Source organism: Panthera onca, chromosome B1 (assembly GCF_046562875.1).
Source record: "Panthera onca isolate mPanOnc1 chromosome B1, mPanOnc1 haplotype 2, whole genome shotgun sequence".
Classification (NCBI taxonomy): Eukaryota; Metazoa; Chordata; class Mammalia; order Carnivora; family Felidae; genus Panthera; species Panthera onca.
In genome coordinates, this window is record NC_138342.1 from 33,643,762 (window position 1) to 33,661,934 (window position 18,173).

Genomic DNA, 18,173 nt, shown 5'->3' on the forward strand with positions numbered 1-18,173 from the left:
CCTCCACAAGAATATTGCTGGGGTTGTGAGAAATACTCAGACTCAAGTAGGATTGGATCCAACGACTAAAGTCAGCCTCGTCTGTATTTCTTCTGCCATTGTGAAATGCCACTGGAGTGAGGGTTAGTACTTTAGACCTGCAGCCCAGGATAGTGATGTTCTAGTTTTGGCTCCACTGCAGGCCAATGTCATGGCCTTGAGAGAGAAGTCTAATGTTCCAGGCCTCAGTTTCTCTGAAATAGGTTAGCTACTTTGATCTCCAGGGTCCCTTCCTGCTCTAACATTATGACTTCTTATAGCCCTACCTTGGCATCTGTAATCAAGCAGTTAAATAGAAAATGAACATACCGTTTTTCCTACTAAATGCTATGGATAAGCAAGAATAGATAACCAATTGCTAGCCCTCACTGTGCTTTTAACCTTGTCATCCTTATGCAGGAATTGGTTGGAAATGCAGTTGTGGACCAGGAGATGCACTTTATTTTCCCATGGCACTTTGGAAGCAGAAGGGCTAAAGCAACAGACAAGGAAGCTTGTGGTTGTAAAGTCTCTGTTTATATCCGGTGGTAGTGGCTGCAATTGCTTGTCTCAAACTGCTGGGATAGGAAACATCTGTAGCCAATTGATAAAGAGGATATCTGCTGTGCGCACTCTAATCTTGAGGAAATGGGGATCCCAAAGTCACCTGGATTAGCCACAGACCAGAAAGGAGCCCTTTTAGAGTTCCTTTCAGTTGCTGAGGCACACGATGTTTGAAAACCCCCTCCTACTCCGTCCCAGAGGTAGAAAAGCATAAGTCACTATTGCTCAACTTCCTTAGAAATAGCCAATGAACGCTAGCATCTGGGCCTTAATAAGTGGCTAATCTGTAAACAAAAACACTGCCTTGTCTGCTTCTTGGAGCCACATAGTGAACAGTTTGCTGGTTAATCACCAGAGCTATGAGATATTACCCGTCTAGCTCTATGTGACAGAGTGGATGAGCTGCGTGGTGGCAGGAAGAGGACACAATTGGACATCCAACCAGGGAATGAGGCAGTGGTCCACATGCCTATGAGGCCCCCAGCCCAGGGTGAGCATTGCTCCTGACTTGAGAAAGGCTTCCCAGAGACTGGCAGAGGCAGGGAATGAGAACGGGCACTCCCAGGTGTAGCATCTGGGGTAACATCTTTTTTTGCCAGGATGACTCCTTGGGGTCAGGAAGACCATGCCTGGAATCAAAGAAGAAGGGATCTAGAAAGTTCTAGAGCCAGGCAAGGTAGCTCTGAAATTCCAGTACAAAGAATCTGGCTTCAGCTAAATGGCTTCAGCGATTTCTTTCCTGGAGCTGGCCAACATTTGACCTCTGTCTACCTGACTGGTGGCTTAGATCCTTTATGTCACTCCCACTGCGGTGTGAGTCCTCCAAACACCTCTTTCTTGAATGCTACATAACTGATATTGATAACTGATATTTATTGAGTTCTCACTTGGTAGTTACTGGCCTAGGTACTGGGTAGTGTCCTAACATGTATTTTCTTATTTAATCTCACAACTACTATTATACCCACTTTATAGGTAAGCTGACTGAAGCACAGAGAGTTTAAGTAACTTTCTCAAGGCCACACAGCCAATTCCCAGCATAGCCAAGACTCTAGCCCAACGCCATCTGGCTCTGGAGTCCATGCTTCTAACTATGTTGCTTCTCTATTCAACAAATATTTATTAAGCACCTACTATGTACAGGTACAGTGCTTGCTGCTACATATAATCCTGGGGTGGACACCTAGTTTTCCTGCTCTGACCTGGACCAGGGCAGAGGTACAACTTGGACACCAGCGGAGTAGATCCAGAGTCTTGATTAGAGACATTTTTATTTTGGACAGAGTGGAGGGCACAGGGTAGGTCTGCATCAGTGCTGGTTGTTTATGCTGTGATCTGTTCTGATGGGCATCCATGCCCTACTAGTTGTAATTACTTTGAATATCGCCCTTGTCCACACAAAGTTTTCAAAAAAAAAAAAATGAGCTTGAATGCTTGAGTTGGTCATGAGAGCACAGCTCCTGCAGTCCTCACTATTCCCTATTACCTTCTTATTTGCCTCTTCACTCATTTTGGCTGCTATCTTCCATCTGAGTTCATAACTCCTACCCCATCCCTTTTGCATCCCAAGTCAGGCCCTGCATTGGCTCCCTAGTTCCCTGAAGGCTAGGTGGAAAGACTCCGAGTGGGCCTGGGGAAGACATTTAGAGCTGGGGGAGGTGAGGTCAGATGGGCAGGGAGTCAATCCTGATTGTGTTGAAGTGATATTTAACGTTGTGAAATGCTATCAATATGTCATGGGGTATAGTGCCTATTGGTGAGTTTGTCCGCTCCTTGGTATAATAAGGAAAACAAGAAGTCAGAGGGGAGGGGAGACACAAGGGCAAAACACAAAGTGTATGAACAAGGAATAGTCATTGAGGGAATGAGATACTTCCTGTCTGCCCAGAGCCCTTCGATCTGCCTGGGGGTCCTTTTCCTCCTTCTAGTCTAGCTCACTTGCTATTTCCTTTGAAACTCCCAGAAAGCTTACATCTTCCTTCTTAGAGCACATCTATTTACTATATTTTATTTTAACAACAGCCAACACCTACTGAGAGCTTCCTGTGCACCAAACACTGGTTTGAGTACTTTACTACTGACTCACTCAGTTATTACAGCGGTGCTACAAGCCAGACATATCATAATGGTGCTCAGTGTACCAATGGGGCAGACTGAAGTGCAGCCATGTTAACTTGCCAAAGTCAGACAGCTGTGAGCGGGAGAAGGGGGTTTCACTGCAGCCACTGGGGCTAGGAGTCTGTGCTCTCAGCCACTGTGCCACACTGCCTCTCTTGGCTTCGTCTGTTCGGACATCAGTCTGTTGGACTGGCCTGTGTGTTTCTGGAGCTTGGTCTTACTTGAGTCCCCACGTCCAGTGCATAGTACCTGCCCCTCTGGAGGGTTCAGTAAGCCAGCACGTACATAAGCACCATGTTATCTTTAACAGAGACATTTTTGTTCAGAGATTTTCAGGGTGAATCTTTCTTTACATCTTAGGACTATCTTGGGCAGCATGCTGTTTCTTTGAGGGAGGGCTCCAAAACCAGGGCTAGAAATGGGCTCTTCATTTGGAGAGGTTGCACAGCTAGAGCTTAGAGCATCTACAGATTTCCCCCTCTATCTGAAAGTACAGTGTTCCCATGAAACCTTTCATAAGCCAAAATAGCGTAAAGCACGGAAGCAATTACCACTTATTTATATGGAGAAATTTTGAGTGTTCCCCAGACTCAAAAAATAACCTTTCATAGGCTTTTCTGATGCCTTCGGGACACTTCTTGCTAACAAATACACAGATGTTCGTGACACAGTTCAAAGCTATGGTGGCTTGATGCTGAGATGCTGAGTGTGGTTCCTGGGGAAGGAGCTCAGATGGGGCCCCCCTCATTGCCGCGCTGCCTCTGTAACGGCTTGCTGTCACACAAACACTGAATGCTATTTTTGCTTTTCAACTTTTCTCACAAAAGCAAAAACTCTCTTGGGTTTCTTTCCGTTAGTGAAAACAGGTAGTAACGTAGGTCTTTTGCAAAAGCCGAGTGGCATAATGTGAACTTTCAAAAAGTGGATACCTGTATGTGATCTCATTTTAAAAGAGGTGCATAAGGGGTGCCTGGGTGGCTCAGTCTGTTAAGTGTCTGACTTTGGCTCAGGCCATGATCTCATGGTTCATGAGTTTGAGCCCCATGTAGGGCTCTGTGCTGACAGAACCCTCTGCCCCTCCCCCACTCGCACTCTACCCCTCTCTCTCAAAACTAAGTAAACATTAAAAAAAAAAGTGCATAGGGACCATTGTGAGGCAGCTTCCAATGGGTAAATTGAGGATGGTTTGAACTTCAAAATAATTAAAGACAACCATGAGTTATAAAGTATTGAAAAATTGCAATCCACTCATCCATGCTAGGAAAGAGATAAGGGGGAAGAAAGGGCTCTTGCTTCCAGTAGAAAGCTGTGTGCTGGCTGATACTGTGCAGGATGTGCTGGAGATTGAAAGTTACCAGTTACAATCCTCCACTAAGAGATTGGCCCAGGCAAGAATCCTCAATGGTTGCTAAATCTAAATGGAAGTTTTGATGAGGAAGAGGATACTTGCGTGGTCTTAAAGTGCCACTCAAAGATTCCTTATTGCAAGGGAAAAAATAGTAACTGCACCGTGAAGAAGTCAGATCACACCTCGACTGTGTGATTAAAATTTATGCCTCCAGTAAGGGGCAGATGGACTTTGTCTGCTTCCAGATGTGATGCCCTGAGAAGGACATAGCATCTCCGTAATGTTGGGGTCAGGAATATATAACCTGAGTTTAATGGTGAGGAAACATCAAAAGCCCCAAATGAAAAAATTCTTTTAAAAACAGGAGAGGAGGGGCGCCTGGGTGGCTCAGTCGGTTAAGCGTCCGACTTCGGCTCAGGTCATGATCTCGCAGTTCGTGGGTTCAGGCCCCACGTCGGGCTCTGTGCTCACAGCTCAGAGCCTGGAACCTGTTTCGGGTTCTGTATCTCCCTCTCTCTCTCTCTGCCCTTCCCCTGCTCACGCTCTGTGTCTCAAAAATAAATAAACATTAAAAAAATTTAAAAAAATAAAAACAGGAGAGGAAACTAGTAGTCTTCAAAAATATCAGTGTCATAAAAGACAAAGAAAGACTAGGTAAAATGTGTCAAGTTAAAGGAGACTAATGAGTCCCAGCAATCAAATACTCTAACTGACCCTAATCTCAGGCCAGATCCTGTTCTAAAGAAAATAAAGCATCATTCAGAACATCAGTGAGTCCATTAATAAACTAGGGAGAAAGATAGTAGGTTAGACATAATTACTTTACCAATGTTGTATTTACTAAGGTTGGTAACTGTACTATGTTATACAAGACAATATACTCAAAATACACACTAAAGTGTTTAGGAGTAAATGGCCTACCATATACGCCCTTTAGATGGGTAGATAGATAGATGGACAGGCAGATAATCAGATGAGCAAAATAGGAACTATAGAGGAATATGGGATAAGGGAATAGTATTCTTTGCTTTTCTGTAAGCTTGACATTAAAAAAAGCACATTTGTTTATTTATTTAAACTTTATTTACTTTGAGAAAGAGAGAGAGCAAACAGAGGAGGGGCAGAGAGAGAGAGAGAGAGAGAGAGAGAGAATGCCAAATAGGCTCCATGCTCTCAGTGCAAAGCCCAATACGGGGCTCGAACTCACCAACTGTGAGATCATGACCTGAGCCAAAATCTAGAGTCAGATGCATAATCAACTGAGCCACCCAGGTGCTCCCCAAAAAGAAAAAAGTTTTAAAAGGCAAATACATGCTACTGTGATGCAGAGATTGTGGAGGGGAAAGGGCAGAAGCAGGGCAAATGGTTAGGGTGTCAATGCAATAACTGTAGGTAAGAGAAGACAGTGGGTTAGACCAGGACAGTAAGCGGAGAAGGGGCAGGAAGTGCCCAGATTCTGGATATGCCCTGAAGGTAGAGCTAATGGATTTGCTAATGGGTTCATTCCTTGTGGAGCTGAGAGAAGGAAAGGAAACCCGAGGAGAGACTTGAGGATTCTGGCCTGACCAACTGGGGGGAACGGAGTTGTGAATAACTGAGATGTGGAAGATGAGGGAAAGAGCAGGTTTGAAATGGAAGATCATGAGTCTGGTTTTGGACACGTGCCTGGTTAAGTGGATTTATGGAATATATGATCTAACTTTAGGTAAGCTAAAGCTTACAAAATGGATAACTAGCCTTAAAAGATCCTTCCAAGGTAGCCATGAATCAAAGATAAACTTAATAATGTGAGCACAAAGTGAATTTGCATTTTTGGTGGGCAGGACTCTGAGTGGGGCCAGCAATGACAACCCTTAAAATCAACTGAGGAGGTGGGGGTGGGCTAAATGGGTGATGGGCATTAAGGAGGGCACTTGTTGGGATGAGCACTGGGTGTTATATATGTGATGAATTACTGAGTTCTACTCCTGAGCCAAGACTATACTGTATGTTGACTAACTTGAGAAAAAAAGAAAAAAGAAAAGAAGAAAAAATCTTTAATCATCATAAAAAAAAAAAATCTACTGTTGATTATAAGCTGAACTTAGAATCAGACCCCAGAATAACTGTAATACAAGGTGTTAAGCCAATATTTTTAAATATTTTAAATATAACAAAGCAATCACATTGCTCTTATCAAAAACAATAAAATGCTTTTATTATATATTTTAATATAATTTATTATTAGGTGAATTAATGTCTATTTCATCTTTAATTCAACCCATTAAAATGTCTATTTTTAGTGTATGTTCTATCATGTAAATAATATATTCATAAGTAGTACATGTATATAACATAAATAAATATACATAAATGGCTGGGGGGTACATGCTCAAAAATTCAAGCATGTGTGGAGATCAGAAAAGTTTGGAGATGCAAAAACAATAAAAGCAAAAATAAACAGGTGGGACTGCATCAAACTAAAAGCCCCTGTACAGCAAAGGAAACCATTAAAAAAATTAAAAGTCAACTATGGAATGGGAGAAAATACTTGCAAGCCACAAATCTGATAAGGGTTAATATCTAAAATGTAAAAGTAACTCAAACAGCAAAAACAAAATAACCCAATTAAAAAATGGGCCAAGAATCTGAATAGACATTTTTTCCAAGGAAGACATACAAATGGCCCATGGGTCCATGAGAAGGTGCTTGCCAACACTAGAAATGCAAATAAAAACCACACAGAGATATCCCTTCGTACCTGTTAGGAGAGTTATAAAAAAGACAAGAGACAATAGATGTTGGTGAGGATGTGGAGAAAGTGGAACCCTCTTACACTGTTGGTGGGAATGCAAACTGGTGCAGCCCCTGGGAAAACATTATGGAGGCTCCTCAAGAAATTAAAAATAGAATTACCATATGATCCAGCAATCCCACTTCTGAGTTTTTATCCAGAGGAAATACATTCATTATCTTGAAGAGATATCAGTATTCCCATGGTCATTGCAGTATGTTGTTCCTATAGTCAAGTTGTGGAAACAACCTGAGTGTCTGTTGATGGATGAGTGATATATATATATATATATATGTATATATATATATATATATATATATATATATATATATATATATAATACACATAATAATGTGTATATATATATATAATATTTAGACATACACAATGTAAGGATAATACATATTATATATTAATTGAATGCATTCTACAAAATAATTGAATATTATTCAGTCTTAAAAAATAAAGAAATCCTGCCATTTGTTGATTCACATGGATGAATGTGGAAGGCATTATGCTAAATGAAATAAGCCGGACAGAGAAAGGCAAATACTGTATGGTATCACTTACACAGAGAATCTAAAAAGAAAAAAATAAATTAAGAACGTCAAACTCGTAGAAACAGAGGTAGAATGGAGTTTCCTTGGGGCTGGGGGGAGGATTAGTAAAAGGGTACAAACTTTTGGTTTGAAAACAACAACCAAAGAACAAAATTTTACAAAAGGAAAAATTTGGAGACCCCTCTATAACCTACAGTGCGAATTCCAGGGGTAAAGCTGTTACCTCTGCTACCGTCTGTTCCCTCTTCCAGCAAAGGTACAGTGTGGTTGGAGTAGTGTCATGTCAGACCCACTGCCCGGTGCCCAGCTCAGTGAAAATGTATCAAGTGCAGTAAAAGTTCTGTCCACAGCATGTGAGTGACAGCATGCCATCTAATAGAATAGCGTGCAACTTCTAAAAAGAAGAGACCAATTTGGATTGATGAAGAAAGACGCCCAAGATGTAATAAATGAAAAAAAGCGTGGTAGAACAGTGTGGTGTCAAATAAACAAGCATATATATGTGCCTTTATATTCATAGAAGACTTCTGGTAGCAGTGGGCAGTGGTTACCTCTAGGAAGTGGTACTAGTTAGAAGAACCCTCTTTTACTTTGTTTCAATTTACTTATTTAAAATTTTTTTTTTATTTTAGAAAGAGAGAGAGCACGAGCTGGGGAGAGGGGCAGAGGGAGAGAGAGAGAGAGAGAGAGAGAGAGAGAGAGAGAGAGAGAATCCCAAGCAGCTTCCATGCTGTCAGTGTGGAGCCCGATGCAGGATTTGATCCCACAATTCTAGGATCATGACATGAGCCAAAATCAAGAGTCGGATGTTTAACCGACTGAGCCACCCAGGCACCGCTCAATTTACTTTTTAATGTATTGTTTAAATTTAAAAATATACTGTAAACATGCATTAGTCCAATTTTTAAAAGTTTCTAAAAATTTCAGGCTTTTGAAATTCCTTTTATGATTTTATTATTATGAGATACATAGTGTTTTGTACTAAGATGACCATGACAACACTGATCAAAATGGTGTAAGATTGAAAAAAAAAGGTGTAAGATTGGCAATAATCTAAATGTCGAGCATTAAGGGAATGGTTAAGTAAATAATGGAAAATTGACTGTAATATAATGCGGTATTTAAAAAAAATCAATATTCTGAGAATTTCAGCCAGATGGGAAATGCTGACAATATACTAAGTGAGAAAAGCAAGATCTATGTAAATTCAGTGTTAATATCAACAATATTAAAAATACATAGAAAAAAAAGCCTGGAAGAAAATATCCCCAAATGATAACAGTGGTTGCCTCTGATGGTGAGATTATGGGGGATTTTTCTCTTTCTGGACCTGTGTATTTTCATCTTCCTTTCCATTTTTGTGCAACGAGCGTGCATTATTTTGTAATGTGAAAGAAAAAGAAAGTAAAATACTGAGAAAACCATTACATGCATTCCTGGCATGAGTCAGGAGCTGAATTTTCATGTTTAAATTAGTTTCAGAAACACAGGAGTGGTTTCTAGGCAACCTGCTTGGGAAATCATGCTCCTTTCCTTTGTTGCTGTAGTGTGTGTGAGGGTCTCAGAGAAAATGTAGGAGATGAATCTTTGTGAAAGCAGACTCCTGCTAAGGAAAAACAACTTTTGCCACTCCGTTTCGGTCACGGAGACTTGAGTTATCGTGACCCCAGAGACACATAGGGACCCGAGTTTTGTGCGGTTTTTGTGTCAGGGGGTTGTGTGTGTGTGAGTGGGTATGTGTTTTGGCAAACGAGTGATTGATTTTAATGACGATTGCCATAGGTAGGTACTATAGCTATTCAAGTCTCTGCCTGTGGTGTGAGAAATGGGTAGGGGGTGGGGGGCGGGGCGGGGCCCGAGGCATACGAACCCAGACCAATAACCCCAGGTTGATGGCTTTCCTGAGAATTCAGGGCTGTGAATTCAGACAGTGAGTGGCAAGGTTTTACAAGACGGATTGCAGCTCAAGATGTGAAAAGATTGCCTCATCATCATGTGAACCATTTACTATCATTATAGACAATCCTGCTGAGCCAAAGGGCTTTAATCAGGAGGAAACACTGAAAAATGGAATCGGAGCTAAGAAACCCTTGGCCTAGTCTGATGGCTTGTGGAGGATGGGATGAGTTAAGAATGCTTTTTAGCCTCAAGGGAGCCATGTTCTTTACTAAGAGTTAGCAGAAGGGGCAGAAGGTATTGTTTTCAGCTCACAGTGTATGTTTTGTAGACCCTGACTACATTTTTCGTCAAGAATGACACGCATTCTGCTTGATAAATGGGGTCTGAGCTTAGCTTCTTGCTCCTAGGCCCCCTAGTGGTTGTCTTTTGCAATTAAATAAATCAAGTGAGTAGGTAAATAAGCATTTGGACAATGATAGCATTTGTCTAAGGGTTACTGCCTTTGACTTTGGCAACTCCCAGACTTTGTCAAAGCACAAGAGGGGTGGTTGCAAATCAGGATCTCTGCCTCAGGGAGGAAAGACCCATTTCCTAATAGAAGGTGGGACAGGAGGGCAGGAATCTTCCAAAGTGGATGGTAATGAGCTTATTCTGTCTCCGCACTTTTTCTTTTTTTTCTGTCTCCACACTTCTGAACCCACATCCTGCATTCCACTTAGTAATAGTCCACTGGGTCTGCTCACCCCTCCTTTAGGGTGACAGACACCTGGAGGGTAAAGGAAGAGGGGGACTAATATTTACTGACTCCCTTCTCACATGGTAGCTCTTGAGGACAAAACACTTCTCTTTTCATGTTTGTTTGCAGGGCTTAGCACATGTGTTTGTGCTAAATGTTTGCAGTCTTGAATGCTATATGGAGGCCATGAGAAAAGTGAGGTGCAGAGAGGTTAACAAATGTCTGAGATCTCTAGCGAATAAATGGCAAAACAGAAACTCAAACCCCAAGTTCAAAGAATCTACTCTTTTCTTTCTACCAGGATGTCCCCCAATCTCACCCCATGCCCTCTGGCTTGCTGGTCCAACCTGTCAGGTGAGAGCTATGCTGTCTCTGTGTCTTTTGAGCCATCACCCTGGGGGCCAATGGCTTCTCCCTTCTCTGAACTTCTCCTTTGGTAGAGAGTGAGTCACCCCTTTGAGGCATATTCTTCTTGTATTTCTTGTTCAACTCTTGTTTATTTATTTATGATTCAACTTTTCTTAGAAGTTTGTCTTTTTTCTCCATTAGCACCTTGAGGGAAGGGGCAATGTATTAATTCTTCCATAAACTCTCTGCCCAGCATCTAGTAAATATTTGCAATGAGACTAGATTAAGTAGCAGGGTTCTGGTCAGAACCTGCTCCCCGGGGGCCTTTTGTATTAGGAAAATAGCAAACAATTTTAATTTTTATCTAAAAATATTCCTTTTCATCAAAAATAATTAAGCGATGTTTCCCCCCTGCCAAGGGGCTTGCCACCTAAGGTGAGTTAAATACAGATCTTTCTCTAGGAGCTTAGAATCTTGAGCATATATGTAGCTTGACTGTTACTGCACTGCACTGGGGTCAAAAATGGAATCTAAACTCACTTAGCTCCTTCCATTCTGACTGGAATCTGTTGGCTCCCAGGCCAAACACAGTGCACCCCTTCCAAAGCAGAGTCTGCTCTGACAAGCCGGAACATTGATGGAGCTGGGAACAAGTAGCTGGCTTCTCTACCAGGTACATTTATATCCGGGTTTCTTCTTCCTCTTAAGGCTGCCCTGCAGGGAGCCAGGCTGGCCCAGGTACAGGCAGAGTAAGGTTAGGACCCAAAGCACTCAGCTGCCACCATGCTTTCCCAAAGGACACCAGGCAGTGTCATTCCTCAGGGGAGGCTGACCAAGGCTGCCTGGGGAAGCCTGGCGTAGGAAGAGGTGAGCTGGCCGTCAGAAGACCTCTTGACAGACTCTTGTTCTTGCCACAACAATAGTGTATTTCATGAGCATTTATTGGGCCTTTTGTGTATCCCAGGCACTGGGGATAACAAGACAAATAGAGCCTTTGGGAGGTATTCAGTCTGGTTAGGGGAACAACCTTGTAAGCAATTAAACAGTAGGACAGGCATTATAATAGAAGCATGTCTGAGAAACCTCAAGAACATAGAGGAGGAAGCACAGAATTCTGCCCGGAGAGGCTAGAAATAAGCTTAATTGATTAGGCAACTCTCAGAATGAGTCTTCAAAGAGAAGCAATTGTTCAGTGGTTGGGCAAGGCAGGATGAGCACGCTAGACTGAAGGAATGACATATACGCAGCATGGTGGCAGGAAGGAGTGCTGCAAATCCTTCCTGGCACTAAAGCTATGGGGGGTGGGGGGAAGAGGCAGAGCTGAGAATATGAAGGGCCTCATATGCTGTGTCTTAGGGTGGAGCTCTGCCCTATGGATGACAGGGGAACATGGAAGGATTTCGAATGGGGAGCAGGGAGTGTGTCATGGTCAGATGTCAAAAGGTCTACGTAATGACGATGTGAAGGAGGGACTAGAAGAAGAAGAGGCTGAAGTACAGGGACCAGTCCTGAGGTGATTTGCAATAGTCCAGGCCACACTAACTTGTCATGTGTCAGGGAAGATGAGAAGGGTGGTATGTCCTCAGGAGATGGGACCGATGAAGCCTGGTGACAGATGGGATGTGGTGGTTTGTGAAGGGAGTCTAGGCCAACTCGCAGTTTGGGCATGGAGAAATGGGAATGGTGGCTCCATGCACCAAAATCAGGAATGCGTGAGAGGGTAGGGGGAGGAGGTCAGGGGGACAGATGAGTTAAATTTTGGCCATGTCTAAAGTGCATGTGGGACACCTGAGCAGAGCTATCTAGTAACTGGTTGGTATGCGGGCATCTGAGTTCAGGGAAGATGCTGGTTTTTGATGGAGGAAGGCTGGATCAGGCTTCTCTCTCTGTAGACATTCAATAAACATTGTTTTGAATAGCTAATTAATGATTACAGGGCACTGGGAAAACAGAATGATGTTGCAATGTAAATGTGGATGCTCTCACAGTAATGGACTGATGGTTGCAGAAAAGCTCAAGCTAAATAACACTAATTTTTTCCTGCTATAAATAAACCTTCTTCTGCAGTCGGGGTTTCCAATTACACAGTGAAAAGAAATGCAGCAGTGGAAATGAGGAAGGGGGGCATATGGAAGGCATATCATGCCTGCAGCGTGAAAATGTTAGCAAGTTCCAGCCCAAACGGATAAGGTAGTAATTTGATCTGGTGGAAAAGAGATGAGAGTCTAATGCCCTCGGTCCAAGTACCGGTTTCTCAACTACCTAGTTAGGTGTCTGTAAAGCTAATCGATGTGCAGTAAATGTTTTCTACCTACCTTTAGAGACATAGTCATGTTTTAGGCTCTTTATGTGTGCTATTACTTCATTCAATCCTCAGAACAAACACATGGTGGGTCCTTTATTATGTTTCTTTGCAAATAAAAAACTGAACACAGAGGGTTTAGGTGACTTACTCAAGACCACCCAACTGAAAAATGGCAGTTCCAAGATTTGAACCCAGACAGTCTTGGGCCCAGAATCTGTTAAGAGGCAATTAACTGCTGTGCGTTTCTGCCTCTCCATGTAAAAGAGTTAGGAAATTCCACTGTGCTGGGCTTTTGTGCCCAAAATCGGTGCACAGATTTTGTAAAGGGCAAGAAGCAGAATTTATAGTAAGTCCTAAATTATAGGTGCATATTTGTATTATGCTCTCCCATAATTAGTCTTTCAAGGAAGTGGTATTTAAAGATTTGTCCCATATCTTCTTTTTGGGGAAAGCTCTGGGAGTTCCTAAAATTATGTGACTTTGTGTTTGAAGATGACAGCAGACTACCTGAGCAGCAGTATTGTTCAGCATTAGAGATAACGGTTTATGGAATTCAGCACAATAATAGTGGTCATGGGCTCATGAGTAAGAGAGACATTGCTTCCATCCCACATCTGCCACTTGGACATGTTGTTGAAAACTCTCCATGTCTGCTTCCTTGTCTATACCTGAGATAACACTAATAACTTAGTGGGGCTATAAGGGTTACAGGGGTACAGAGTTCACAATCCAGAGTAAGAGAGTCACTGAGTGCGCTAAGCATAATACAAATAGGTGTATGAGAATTGGGGGAGGTGCATTCTAGGAAAAAGGAAGAGCGGAAGGCTTGCTTTGGCAGGGAACTTGAGCATGTGATGGACTACAAGAAGGTCAGTGAGACCATCTCATAAACTTATTAAGCAACTAGCATTTTTTTTTACATCTTCAAAGTCAGCATTTCTCTATCATGCACGTATAACTAATAAAGCAAAACTTATGATTTTAAGGAAATAATTTTCTCCAAACACTTAAGTGTTGATTGCAAGCCTAATTAAGTTCTTCTACCCATTCAACTAAAGTCACAACATGAACACATTGGATTTCCTTAAATGCATCAAATGTCTTAAAAACCTGATAAAACACACACCAGTTTTGCAATGATTACAGAAATTATTATGTAAAATTTATTTTTAAATTGCTAATATCGTGGATTTAAGGTTGCTTGTTCATCATCTCCATTGTTACCCATATCTTAATTCTTATTTTTATTTTATACTTTCCTCAGATTACAATTTTATACCAACTTATGGTTGCAATACCCATATAGATTACCCCCATCCTCCCCCACCCCACCCCCCAAAATTTCAGACTAGTCAAAGTTGTGGATTCTGTGATCAAATGATTGACTCTTAGTGGGGATACCAGACCTAGCAATTCAAACCTGCACAATTAGTCTTTAGGTTGAACCTTTGAAAAAATAATCAAGTCTCATTTCTGATGTCACAGAAATTTTAAGTTCAAAGGGATTTTGAGTTTAGAAACCAGAAACATATATTCCTTGAAGTTTTCACAATCTCTATTGCCCATCCCACAATTCAGCCATTATTATATATTGATTTGATCTGTCAGTATAACTAGCAACTTAGGTAAACTTTATCAGTACCTCATTATAATTATAGAGTCACCTAGAGCCTTGCTACTCACAGTGTGGTCCAGGTACCAACAGCCTCAGCATCGTGTGGGCTGAAGAATCTCAGGTTCACTTCAGATAAGCTGACTCAGAACCTGCATTTTCACAAGACATCCATCTACCCTGTGATTTGACCGCACTTTAAAGGCAAGAAGCACCAGTATAAGGAATTCATCTCCCTGAGGGTGAGGGGTCAAGCCTGAAGTTGGCACTCCCTTTGCAGCACATTCAATTAATTTGTCATCTTGGAACCCAGTGTCTCTCCTTCTTTTCTTATAGTTTGAGACTGTATTTTTAACTGCTAAGATTTTCTGCTACACTGATCAAGAGTAGAGGGCCTGGGACTGAATCTGAGAAGTCCAGCACTGAAGAAGGGGGTAGATGAGGAGGAGTCGCCCAGAAAGCTAGGGGGGAACCAGGCGGGCTTCACTGTCATGGAAGCCCAGAGCAGTGACCTTTCGAGGACATAATATTTGTCAGGTTCTCTTATCACACTGATAAGCATGTAGTGAGCACTCCCTAAATATTAGCCGTTGTTCCTGCTGTGGTTATTAGTAGTAATTTAAAAATGAAGAATTTAACTTAAATTTAAAATTTGAGTAATTTAAAAATGAGGGGCGCCTGGGTGGCTCAGACGGTTGAGCATCTGACTCTTGATTTGGGCTCAGGTCATGATCTCAGGGTTGCGGCCCAGGCTCCACGCGGGGCTCCACGCTGAGTGTGGAGCCTGCTTAAGATTCTGTCTCCCTATGCCTCTCTCTACTACTCGTGCTCTCTCTCTCTTTAAAACAGTGATGAAAAAATAAAATAAAAATGAAGAACAGATGCTGTCTTGGGCAAACTGGAAAACCTCAAAAGGAGCATCGTCACAGAGATTTCCCACAAGGGCCATTTTCCCGGGGCCTTGGGGGAAGAATCTACAGTCCCTTCCAGGGTGTTGAATGGAGAAGGGTTAATTTTCAGAATGACCTCAGAAAAAAAATAAGGTCAGAGGAAATAGTCCATTGGCTTTTGGAGTATTTACATTTCCTTCCGAGGGCAGGATGAGGTGGCACGAGGGAGAGGGTGGTAATGTGCGTAGATAAACGTATTTTTAAAGAATGCTACAACTTTTCTACCACTCCGTTTACTGACCTTTGACCATAGCACTCCATGCATTTGCTTTTTTTTTTTTTTTTTAACAGAAGCAAATGGTTTGGATGCTGTTTTCAAAATTCCCTGCCCTACAGGAGTGAGAGGTCTAGTCCTGGAAGCCTGGTGAAGAGTTGATTTCTCTGAGACCCTCCTGAAATATTGTTTTGGTCTCGCAGAATTGTGCTGTTAGAAATTGATCCAGCTATGGGGTGAGGAAAAAATAATGCAGGGACATCCTAGAAAGTATACTGATTAGGACAAACTGACTCTAATAATCTATTTCCTACCTTGAATATGTTAATAGATTGCATTATCACAAGCATTTAGCTATTAGCCCGCAATCCTGGACAGGTGGATGGGTCTCTGTAGATTTAGTATTTGAAGCTGTTGCATCTCAGACCGTTTTGTGCCATCTCTTCAGAACTGGTTAAAAACCACAGATTTTATTTATGACGTTATCCTGAGCGTCTTGTGCGAGGGCCTGCGGGGAGTTTACAGAGACACCTGGTGGCTGGTAAGGTGAAGTACCCTGGCTTTGTTAGATAATAAAGGATTCGAATTGTATCTAAAATTTGGGTAATTTTTGTGGTTGAGAATTCCATTGTTTTTTTTCCAAATATTTTAGTAGGATTGCCATCACATATATTTAAAAATTAGACTTTGAATCATATAGATGATTTTTATAGGCTCCAGCCTCGCTTTCCTTAAAGAAACAATCAACCAAATGAATTGACCAGCACCATCAGCTGGGCTAAATCTAACCAAGGCCAGGACTAGGGTGAGGCAAGAGTGAATTTAAGGAGGCACCATTCAGTAATTAACATATGTAGCTTTTTAATGCGATATTTTATTTATTTTTTTTTTAAAGTTTATTTATTTTTAAGAGAGAGAGAGCACGAGAAGGGCAGAGAGAGAGTGAGAGAGAGAATCCCAAGCAGGCTCCACACTGTCACCACGGTGCCAGAGGTGGGGCTCAAACTCATCAGCTGTGAGATCATGACATGAGCCAAAGTCTGACATTTAACCAACTGAGCCACCCAGGAGGCCCTTAATGAAATATTTTGAAAAGTCAAAATTAATGCAAAAAGTCTTTTTTAACAAAATGTCAAAATTGTAAACGTAGGATCAGTATTGCTGATTTTCTCTTTTATTTCGGGCTCCAATATGGCCAGAAAGACCCTGAGAAGAGTGAAGGTGTCTGTGGACTTATCCCTGACCTGGCTCATTTATGTCAATGGATGCAGGTCCACCCCTCCCCCAACCCATGGTTTCCCTTGTCCTTCCAGTGGCTCTCCAGGTCTCCTCCAATCCAGATCAAGAGTAAGGAGCCTCAGTCAATGGCAGTGCTTGGTGAGAAGAAGAAATGGAGAATAGAAAATTAAAAAGTGGCCCGGGTAAAAAATTGGGAATTCTGTCTTCCGGTTCTCCTGCTTGACTTATCAGGACCCTCTTTCCTCTACCTTCCTCCCAAACATGCTTGTTAGAAACAGGGAACATTCATTCCCACTGAGCTGCGTTTTGCGTTTTGCTAGGTAGCACCAAGGGCAAGTGAGAATGGAGGTAGTGCTCTGGTGAGAAAGCCCCTTCTCAGGCCTTTTCTGTTAAAAAAATTTTTTTTATGTTTATTTTTATTTTTGAGAGACAGACCGCAAGCGGGGGAGGGGCAGAGAGAGAGGGAGACACAGAGTTCGCAGCAGGCTCCAGGCTCTGAGCTGTCAGCACAGAGCCCCACGCGGGGCTCGAACCCACGAACCGTGACATCATGACCTGAGCCGAAGTTGGTCGCTTAACGACTGAGCCACCCAGGCGCCCCTAGATCTTTTCTGTTTTAATATGTCCCTTTAGCTCCCCTGGACCAGGACCAGGGTGGGAGTGGGGTGGGGTAAGCAAGGATCTGGGCCCAGGGTGACCTGCTGCTTCTCAGGGGGTGCGCACTTGTGTGAGATGTTGGTAGCCAGAAGCTCTCAAAATAGCCTGGGAGGGTGTGAGTTTACTGCATGGTGCAGTCTCTGCACTTCCGCTTCCCCTTCATGAGGCCCCGCAACAGCAGAAGCAGCTCGCTATAGTTAACAGAAGTGACCCCTCCTGCCTCCTTCCTGCTCATCGCTCACCTAACCGTTGCACTGTCATCAGAGAGATGGTCACTGGAAATCGCAGGAAAATATGGTGTAATTGTAACCACGCGAGCTGCTAAGAAAGGGGAAGTAAAGCCAGTGGGGTGAGAACACCCTGAGGCAGGAAGGGATCAGAAACTCAAGAACAAAGGGAAATTTCAGAAAGTCCCAAGAAGCAAGTGGCTTAACAAGGAGTCCCAAAGGGTCTTATAGATAGGGTCTCCTCACCACATGGTGAAGAAATCCCAGAAATAAGAGGAAGCCCAGGGGCACTCATCTTAAACAACTGTGTAAAGTTTTATGGCTTTCAAATATATTCCCTTAGGGGGTTTCAGGGAGAACAGTGCACCTTCTGACAATGCACCGACACCAGAGCCTGCCACGGTCTCCGGATCATTCACCTGGACACATCGGATACCCTGTCTCGTGTATCAGCTGTTCTCCTGACCCAGAAAATTGCATATCCCTTATCACCTGCTCATGTCTCTTCATGAACTTGGCTCTTCTGTTGGCAACATAATGGGTCTCTTTTTACCAGTGGAGGTTTTGCTGACTACCAAAGCCCCTGTGGTTCAGCAGGGGAGTGG

General features: G+C 42.6%; 1 protein-coding gene across 3 annotated transcripts in view; it reads left to right on the forward strand.

The window, feature by feature from the left end:
* The first annotated feature begins 840 nt into the window (after positions 1 to 840).
* CHRNA9 (cholinergic receptor nicotinic alpha 9 subunit) overlaps positions 841 to 18,173 on the forward strand; it is a 38,314-nt gene continuing 20,981 nt past the window's right edge. For 2 of the 3 annotated variants that reach the window (XM_060655183.3, XM_078446178.2), the window contains exon 1: positions 841 to 1,072. The gene's annotated coding sequence lies outside the window, so the exon portion shown is untranslated. Of the gene's footprint in view, positions 1,073 to 15,130; positions 15,325 to 18,173 lie in introns of all 3 variants that reach the window. The other variant, XM_060655181.3, reaches the window with a different exon arrangement.